This window comes from Clupea harengus, chromosome 3, assembly GCF_900700415.2.
Source record: "Clupea harengus chromosome 3, Ch_v2.0.2, whole genome shotgun sequence".
Lineage (NCBI taxonomy): Eukaryota > Metazoa > Chordata > Actinopteri > Clupeiformes > Clupeidae > Clupea > Clupea harengus.
Genome location: NC_045154.1, coordinates 26419281 through 26429280, shown reverse-complemented (window position 1 = coordinate 26429280; position 10000 = coordinate 26419281). Strand labels below are relative to the sequence as shown.

General features: G+C 46.6%; 1 protein-coding gene across 11 annotated transcripts in view; it reads left to right on the top strand.

The window, feature by feature from the left end:
• Positions 1-10000, top strand: part of LOC116220041 (FERM domain-containing protein 4A-like) — a 102697-nt gene that overhangs the window by 35830 nt on the left and 56867 nt on the right. Inside the window, exon 1 of one of the 11 annotated variants that reach the window (XM_031565201.1) lies at positions 5122-6443. The exons of the other annotated variants lie outside the window; for them this stretch is intronic. The gene's annotated coding sequence lies outside the window, so the exon portion shown is untranslated. Of the gene's footprint in view, positions 1-5121; positions 6444-10000 lie in introns of those variants that run through there. 11 annotated transcript variants of the gene reach the window in all.

Below are 10000 nucleotides of genomic sequence, written 5' to 3'. Positions count from 1 at the left end.
TAACTGCGGCGAGACTGTAACAGGAGCAGTTGCGTCTCTCACCTGGGTATTCATGTGCGTGACTGCACCGTGCTCCACTGACTCACATTGCACCCCTCTCGGCGATGCCCCAGTTACACCCACTCAGCTGCAGCAGCAGAGGAGGCAGCGGAGAGAAGCAACGCTTGATCTCTAACACAGTTGTGCACTCATGGCAACTCAGCCAGTCCATCCACATGACACATAATGTAGTACTTTTGGGGAATATTTATTATTGTGCCATTTTGATTTATTTTGTGTATATTTGCACATTTATAGTCCATAGCGATGGCTAATATGTGAACTACAGTTGGTGAAAGGTGTTTCTGTGCTGTGTGGTGTGTGCTGTGTGCTCTGCGATATGTGCATCAGAGTTACCTTTGTAAACAGGCTGGGGGGAAGAAAATGGCTGACCGCAGTGTTGTTCCGGAGCTTTCTGAGGTGTAGGGAGGGTGGGGAGAGCAGGAATGACAGAGGAGAGGGGTAATCTGGCTTGACTGTTAGAGGATGCAACTCACCGCCCCCCGAGCACGGGGGGGGAGGACCGGGGGACATGGGGGTGTGGATAAGAGTGTGTGTGTGTGTGTGTGGGGGGGGGGTCGAATCGATCCTCCTGAGGGGCTCTGACTCAGCAGTATGTCTGCATGCAGGGGACATATTACAATGACACACTGCTCTGAAAACCTTTTGTTCCATTAGACACAGAGACGTTTACATTGGCTCTGCTCCACAGCATCCTCTATCAAATGTAACTCTAGGCTATGTGTGTGTGTGTGTGTGTGTGTGTGTGTTGTGTGTTGACCCAGTTATTGCATCTCGCATTATTGTTACAAGGGGGGAGGAGAGTGAATCATTTTTTACTGTAATAGTTTTAGTGTTGGAGAAACATGTTTCAAAGTGTGTGTGAGTTAATGTGTGTGTGTGTGTGTGTGTGTGTGTTTGTGTCTACATGTATCTTTGTGAAAGCATGTGCACGCCTCTGACTTTTAACTACACTTTGTCATTCTAGTCACCACTTCAGGACATCAGCTACAAATATTAAAACAGTACTGCATGTATTGGAAACTGTCAGTAGAGATGAATCTGCTGTCGGTCTCTCTCTCTCTCTCCCTCTATTTCTCTCTTTCACAAACACACACACACACACACACACACACACACACACACACACACACACACACACACACACACACACACACAGACACCTGCAATACACCATTCATCTTGGGTTGAGCTGAGTTCATGTGGGACTTTATCCACATTCACTGCTGGTGTGACTCAGCATTCTGTAGACACAGGCTCAGCCAATTAGCTACTACTGACATGCAGCGGGCCAATCACATAACAGGTCTATATCCCAGAGCCCACCACACAAACTACCAATCACATGTTGACTAATGAGTCTGACATATGTCATCAGTACAGTGCTGATACAGCATAATGCTAGACCATCAGGTTGTAAGGCAGAGAAAGAGAGTGTGTGTGTGTGAGAGAGAGAGAGAGAGAAAGTGTGAGTGAGTTGAGTGTGTGTGTGTGTGTGTGTGTGTGTGTGTGTGTGTGTGTGTGTGTGTGTGTATGTGTGTGTGTGTGTGTGTGTGTGTGTGTGTGTGTGTATGTGTGTGTGTGTGTGTGTGTGTGTGTGTGTGTGTGTGTGTGTATGTGTGTGTGTGTGTGTGTGTGTCTGTGTCTCCTTGACTGCTCTGCATATGGGACTTGCAGTACAATTAGACAAAAGTAGATCTGGCTAGACCCACGGCTCTCATGTATTTGAAGTAGCATGGATGCAGGGGTGTGTGGGAGGGGGCGTGGGCTTTTTTCCTTTTCCTTTTAATGGCATAACTAGAAACACATTTCTTCTCAGCACACACATGAGGAGCCCATGAATGCACACACACACACACACACACACACACACACACACACACACACACACCACACACACACACACACACACACACACACACACACACACACAAAAAAAACTTTCCCAGTCTCTCCCCTCTCTCCCAAACATTCTTAGCTGGTTTACAGTGCCCTACCCTCTATATTGTCTCGGGCTTGAGTCGTCTGGAGGTAAAGCCCTCTGCCTCCACAGGCCTGCCACCATGACTCCTACATCACAAATCATATGAGAGAGAGAGAGAGAGAGAGAGAGAGAGAGAGAAAGTGTGTGTGTCTGTGTGTGTGTGTGTGTGTGTGTGTGTGTGTCTGTGTGTGTGTGTGTGTGTGTGTGTGTCTGTGTGTGTGTGTGTGTGTGTTGTGTGTGTGTTGTTTGTTTGTTTGTTTGTGTGTGTGTGTGTCTATGTGTGTGTTTTACCTGCCAGTACATCATGTATACTTTGAACTACATACATATACTTGCATGTGCGCATACACAAACAAACACAAACACAAACACACACACAAACACACACCCTCCGACACATACAATCCCAACAAAAGGGCTAAGACTAAGGGAGGACCTCTGGGAAGTCCCCTGAGGCCGTCTGCAGCTTCCTGTGTGATCCTGTTCCAGCTTGAGCTTTGCTGAGGGCTTAGGTTTCCAACCATACACATTGACAGGGCATTGTGATCCTCCTTAAATGGCATTGATAACATATAAAACCACTTCAAGCTTCTCATACGTCATCAACTACTGCCTTTAAACGTCGGCGTCCAATGGTGCCAGTTTCTATTATAAGCTACGCATTTAGAGAGATGGTCCAACAATAGCAATTAAGTGCCAGCAGGAAATGTGTGGTATGAGGATCATGATATTTTTAGAAAAATTGCTTGTGTATTTCACCACTGACTTCACTGTAGGGTCTAAATTACTACACCGGTGAATCCCTGAATGAACGAAATATGTCTTAGCTCGCAAGGCCACAGCCTTGGCGAGCGGGGAGTCAACCACAGAATCAAAACAACCTCAGAGTGTACCATTTCCCACAATGCACTGCCCTGTGACCTCCCCTCCCTGGGATTTCATTTTGGGTGTGTGCAGGGGGGCTTTGATCTTGTTGAAAGGGGTCTGCTTCCCTCAATACACTCTATTCATTTCAGTTATGGTTGATTCAGTAGTGAATCACACATCAGAGAGAGAAAGAGAGAGGCAGGAGATGGCTGTTGAGTATGTGTGCACTGTTGGTGGTTTTGGTTAAGGTGCTGACAAAGTGTTGTGCAGGGATTGGATTCTGATAGGGGAGTGTGTGACAAGACCTGACTGTCTTTGTCTGGGACTGTCACACAACCAGAGATGAACTTTGCCTGTGACCGCTGTTTCAGGGCAAAGAATGGGTTTGAGGTTTGGTGGGGTCAACGCGAACACCACACACACACACACACACAGGTCGACCCACACACACACCACACCACACAGGTTCTAAGATGCAGACTTCAGTGTTACCTCATAAACTCAGCAGAGTGTTCTCACATTAGCAGACCAATAAGACTCTGTTTAAAGATCATGTAATCAGCCTTTTAAAGAAACCATAAATCAATTGACATGAAATGTGTGTGGTTTGTGTGGTGTGTGCGCGTGCCCATTGCTGTGCTTGTGCTGTGTGGTGTGTGTGGTGTGTGGTGTGTTCTGCTCTCTGTCTCTGGTCTCTCCCTTTGATATGGTCTCTACTGAGTCCTGCTGTATGAGGTCAGGTTTAAGCAGCTCTACCATCTTGCATCAATTAAAGGGCCAGCCTGTTTACATTTAGCTCCTGCAATATGGGTCACACACACATACACACACACACACACACACACACACACACACACACACACATACACACACACACACGCAACCCGTCCCAGGGATAGCCACAAACCCTATACCCCTTCAGAACCTGTATCAGTTAACCACATCCCTCCCTTCCTCCGTCTGGCCATTTTGCCTTGACCTCCAAACCTGCCCTGAGGTTCCCCTCCTATAAAAGCAGATCGCCCCCACCCACCACCCTCCTTTCTTTTGACCTCTCTCCTCATCTCTGCTCCTACCCACGGCATGATACTGTTGAATATCCCAAACTCAGCTTCTTCTAAACTGGAACATATTGCCGCCCTCTGACGAGAGAAGAGCAAGATAGAGAGAGAAAGAGAGAGAGTGGAGTTTGGTATGAGGAGACTCTTTTGTACTTCTTTCTTCCTGTTTCTTCTGTTGCCCAGTGCTTCTTGCTGTGTATGGGTTTTATCATGGTTCTGGTCTGCTGCTAGCCCGTCCGGTAAATGCATGACTGTTGCATCGGGGGCATTTTACATCCAGTGCTGAGGAAGGAGCAGTGGTGTGTGTGGTGTGTGTGTTGTGTGTGTGTGTGTGGTGTGTTGTGTGTGTGTGTGTGTGTGTGTGTGTGTGTGTGTGTGTGTGCGTGTGCGTGTGCGTGACGTGTGTGTGTGTGGTGTGTGTGAGAGAGAGGGGGGGGGGGGTATGTTTGAGGAGGAGGTGAACGCATTCGAAGTTTATTTTAAAACTGACATTTTCCACCAATCACAGCCGTGGTGAGCCTGGGACATTCCCATCCCTTCTCAACTAGCCCAGTGCATCACGGGTAGCATTTAATTTCAAACATACAGTCCTGGACTACGCTCTCTTTCTACGCTCCCTTTCTCTGTGTCTCTGTGACTTTTTTCTTCTCTCCCGTCTATACTATCTCTTTTGCTCTCTCGCTCGTTCTCTTCTCTACCCCCTCCTCACTCTCCCTCTCTGTAAAACAACAGGTCCTTGTGACGGCGCTCCCAACCTCTCCTCAGAGGAAACGGCCAATAAAGTTCAGATGTGAATTGGCGCAGGGATCATCTGGGGATGTTTAAATTGGCCTGCCGTGTTTCCGGTGTCCGAGTCATGCCAGAGCCTTCCGCCCGGAGAAACAGAGACCGAGAGGGGGAGGAGAGGAGAGAGAGAGAGAGAGAGAGAGAGAGAGAGAGAGAGAGAGAGGGATGAGGGGAATGCTGACATTGTCTGACAGCTCAGTCTGGACTATAATGCTAAGTTATGGCTGGTGTAATGTCGTTTTCTGTAACATAATAGGATGTTAGAGCTGCCATTGTGTGTGCTTTGCAGCAGTTGGCCTGGTTTCATGCTGGCTGTGTGTTTCGGTTCAGGACAATGGCAGGTCTCAGTGTATAAATATCAGGCTTTGCCTTGTGTTGCTGAGTGCTGATCCTGTGTGCTTTATCACATAGTTGTGTTGCTCCAAAACAACTGTCTGCCTTTGTTTTTAGGGCCTTGCTAGGACTTCAGAGGAGCAGTTGTGCATCTTGAATATGTTGCTCTCCAACTGTGTTCTCTCTCTCTCTCTGTCTTTCTCTCTCGCTCACATACTCACACGTGCACATAAACCCTCCTGGATAATAAAGCACAGGCTCTCTTTCCTTGCTATCCTTTTGTTTTGACACACGCACCAGTCTACTTACTGTCATAAACCTAGAGCTCATTTAGTTGTACACAATGGCAGTGCTTATTTAATGATATTCTAGCTTTATATTGCACCTTTGTTGAATGTTTCTATGTTAAACAAAGCGTTGAATTACAAACTTTTTGGAGTTATCATGCAAATGTGTGATTGAATGACCGTTGAAAACTTGAGAGCATAAACATGAACACTGACATTGCGAGAAAGAAAGGGAGAGAGAGAGATACTCCCTTTCTTAACGTCTTTCTTTTTAACGGTTTTCCACGCGAGCTAAACATGAGAGAGGGGGAGTCCGAAATAGAAACGGATAGAGGGAGGAAGAAAGAGAGCGTGTGTGTGAGTGAACTGTTTCCCAAATTATTTTGGCTCAACGTCTGCAAATCCAGATGTCGGGCAGTAGTGGGCTGTGTGACGGTTCCTTGAAGCGCACCCGTCCGCAGTTTCACATGACCAGTGGTGGCAGAGGAGTCCCTTCCCCCAAACTAGTCCGCTCCTCCTCTGTGTTTTCGCTTCCAGCCTACATGTGCAACGGCGATATTGTTGAGCGAAACTACGAGATATCTAGAAGAGAGTCATAAGCGCCGAGTAATCTGCTCGGATCTCGTCCCTTCTCTGTGTTCTGTCGTTTTTGCGTGTTCATAACATCTCCGCGCCGCGCCGGGTGTCACCAGGGAGAGAAAGGAGAAGAGGGAGGGGGGTCGGCTGAATGCAAGGAGTCGCTCCCCCGATGAATTGAATAGTGCAGCGCTGCTCCTTGGAAGCAGGCCAACGTCCCTGTGAAAAAGCGCGTTTAGCGGCGAGATGGGATGTCTTGGCACTGTTGTCAGCTCGGTTTGCTTGCAGTGAGCGAAAGGAGGGAGGGCAGAATTGGATCCCGGCTACCAGCTATCCTCGCCGGCCACAATGGAATGGATGCTGTCGGTGTTTTAGGCCGGGAAACCACTCTACCTCGGATCTAAGATATTGTGCTTGGATTAATACAGATCGGAGGTTTTTTTGATCGAGTTGCAGAATTCATGTTGAAGGGACGCTGAAATCTACAAGGTAATCACGTCCGTTCTATGGTCTGTCTCAGCGCCGCTTTCATCGAAGGCTTTGCATCTGTCAGTAGATTGGCTATAAAACGAATATGGATTTTCTATTCGAAGATCATTTCTGTTCAATCAACCGCATGTTAAACTTTTGTTACAGAGACCAAAGGAAAATAGCAACATTACATGAGTAACCATCATTAGTCCCTTGTAATATTGTTAGCTTCAGCGTTTTCGCCAGCAGAGGCAGCCAATCCTTGCTATAACGATGCTTTTAGAGGAAACTTGCTATGTAATCTCAGCCAGTCCAGTCAACGAGATGCTGCAGAAATGTGCTTTATTGCGGAAACAATCGTGACATTGTGTACTGAAAATGCAGCATTGGTTATCTCAGGGCAAAAATCCCTCTACTGTGATTCTGGAAACAATTTACGCTGATATTAGCCGTGACAGCATATGCATGCGAGGACAGAGTTTGCATACCAAGTTCCGTCCGTGCTTGTTTGCTAAGCTGTTGTAGTTGCTAAAATAACCAAACGTTGACAGTGTGGTGATGTCTGCTGATTTACTTTGCCATGGTGGGTATTCTGCCCAGGTCGTCTGCTTTCCGTTTTAAAGAGATGGTTGGGTAACATATTGGGAACCTTAATTTGAACAGTTATCATGTAGGTTAGTGTTGCCTTATTATATTTTTGAATGATGATTTCGAGGAACCAATGTGAAATCCTCCCAGGCGGATATCCATGCCTTGGATTTGATGAATGTAGGAGACCCCTTTCGTTTTCTGTAGCTTATTCGGTGATATTACAAGCCTTTGTGTTATTACGTTAGTTTGTGTGTGTGCAGTCATTCCTGGCCTTGTAGACGAGTGAATACACAGACGATAAACGTGTATTAGCCTGTTCAGTGCAGTCTGACTAAGCAATATCAAGATGCACGGCGAGGTCTCTGAGGCTAACAGAAAAGCACTGCTATTTGGGCTATGACCATTCTCTTTCCCCCAGTAAATTCCCGCAGTGATGGTCAGCTGTCAACAATTTAATGCGTTTGATATTTCAGATGGCCAACAGTAACGACCAACTCCACCTTTCTTGAATGTTCTAGAGAGAGAATATGTAGCCCTACACCAGAACAATAATGTATCATTGTAGATGTGTGTTTGTTGTTACATTGTTACATGCTTTGACCTTTTCCTTCTTGGTACCACGAGCTATGAGGTATTCCTCAAGGTGTAGCTGTGTAGACACTCAAAAATGCTGTTATCATGTAAGCTACAGTAGGTTACAGTGCAATGCACCAAAATGTACAGGACCGAGTTTGTGCTGCTCCTGAAGTTTCTTAGCGAGAAGGTCATGCTGTTCCTTTGAAATCAGTGTAGATTCCACTGAGGATTGATGACCTGATCTGAATTCAAAGTGAACAGCACTCTGTTATGCAAGAATGTGGTCTTGGGCAACCGCCCAGCTGTTCGGTTTTTAATATGTAAAGTGACTGAACAAACGTGGAACCTCAATCTCAGACATGTCTGTGGTGACACAAACTAGTTAGAGATGGCATTTCCGTGGCACCACTAGATTGAGTACAACATCGGTATACAAATAATCTTTATACAAATACAGATCATATTTTTATCTTGAGATATATGTGTCACATCCATAAATATGACATATGACAGGAATATGAACTGAGGCCAGAGGAGTGGTTTGGAGGTTGCACAAGATTGGTCAGGCACTGGTCTGGACCTCAGTGACAATAGCCATTCCTCTCGGGTCAGACAGTGTCAAATCTCAGTTGGAATTGCCCAACCCAAGTGGAAAGTTGACCGTTCTGTGTTACTCCCTCACACATGCACACACCACACACACACACACCAGAACCTACACCTTGCACAGTGTCACACTTGCCCAAACCTGAGTTTCACGTATGGTTGTGTGTTTGCTGAGAGTATGGCCTCATTTCACCCCCAGCCAGCATGGACTAAAACACATACAAACACACCACCCTAAATCTGACACTGGGCTGTCAGAGAGTGACACTGGGGTGCAGAGGACCACCCTGAAATCACAGCAGGAGGAGGTTCAGGTCTCCGAGGAGTTTTATAGAGACAGTGCTGATGGAAACAGTAGGCTCTGACCCAGTGATTAAACATGGACGCCTGTCTTGCTCCCAGGGATATGTTACTCCTATTTCCATTCCAACCTTACTGTCATGCATGTGACTCAACTGCAGTAAAAGCTGTCTGTTTAATTAGCGTGGCATAGTATATCTGCACTAAGTCTGGGCTAGGCCAATTGTGTGGTCCTCAGAGATGATCCAGCCAAACTGTTCCAAGTGGGTTTCCCCCTGTGCTTTTTATGACCAATAGATAGTACTTAATGGTTTAAATCCCTGAGCCAGTAGGCCAGTGCTTGAGATTTCACCACTGATTTATAATAAAAACACATTTTATTATAGTCAGTTCACATTAATGAGTCAGAGCACCTACCACATGAGAGATATTCATCTACACAAACACACACACACACACACACCTGTAACACATTTCCAGAAAGTGTGTGTGTGTGTGTTTATGGTGGGTATGGGAAAGTCACCGCGCCTTGTGAGAGGGGTATATGCTGCTTCACAGGTCGGTAACAGGTTCTCACCAGACTGTCTGGGTGATGGAATCCCCACCCCTCTTCCGGCAGGGTGCCCTATCGCAAAGTTGTGCAATGTCTCTCTCTATCTCTCTCAATCACCTTTTGTTATGTCTTGAGTGTAGCGCTCCGTGCTGTTGTAATGTTTTGCTGAAGGTAGGCGTTGAGTGCTAGATGTGTTCTTGGTCTCTCCCCCCGCTCAGCCCTAGCTTTCTGAGGCACCTGCATGTTGGCACACACACACACACACACACACACACACACACACACACACACACACACACACACACACACACACACACACACACACACACACATACACAAACATACCAACACACACACACACACATATGCCTCTGCAGTGGCTGAGGAAACGTGAGACCCTGGGCTCTTTTCTTAGTCCACCCCCATTGTTTGTGTTCAGCGAGGACCTGCAGTACTGTGTGCAGAACCGGAGTTCTCCCGCCCATTAGAACATCAGGACTCTGCCATTAGAATTTCCCCTTTACTGTTTTCCTTCAGGGTACTCTTTTTTCACTTTCAAATGACACAGAAAAATAGATGAGCTTGCGTGGCAGGGAGGTGGATTAATTAACAGACACAGAGAGAGGTTTGACTTGAGTTAAAAGGTTGATACTTCACAGGCATCACCACACACACACTGTCTCACATACACACGCACACAGACATGGACACAAATCCATTTTGAATCTAAACAGGAACCGGAGGACGAGGCTGGAGCGCAGCAGCGCTGAGGTGATGAATTGTGACTGCCGGGTGCGTGTGTGTGTGTAGTCTGCAGGACTGCACAAACTCATGGCAGCTGCTATTTCTGCCAAAGACAGACCCGAAACAGAAAAGAAGAGACAGAAAGAATTAAAGATGTAAACCACAGGATTGGACAGAGGAAGAATACAACTGAAGTACAAATCGG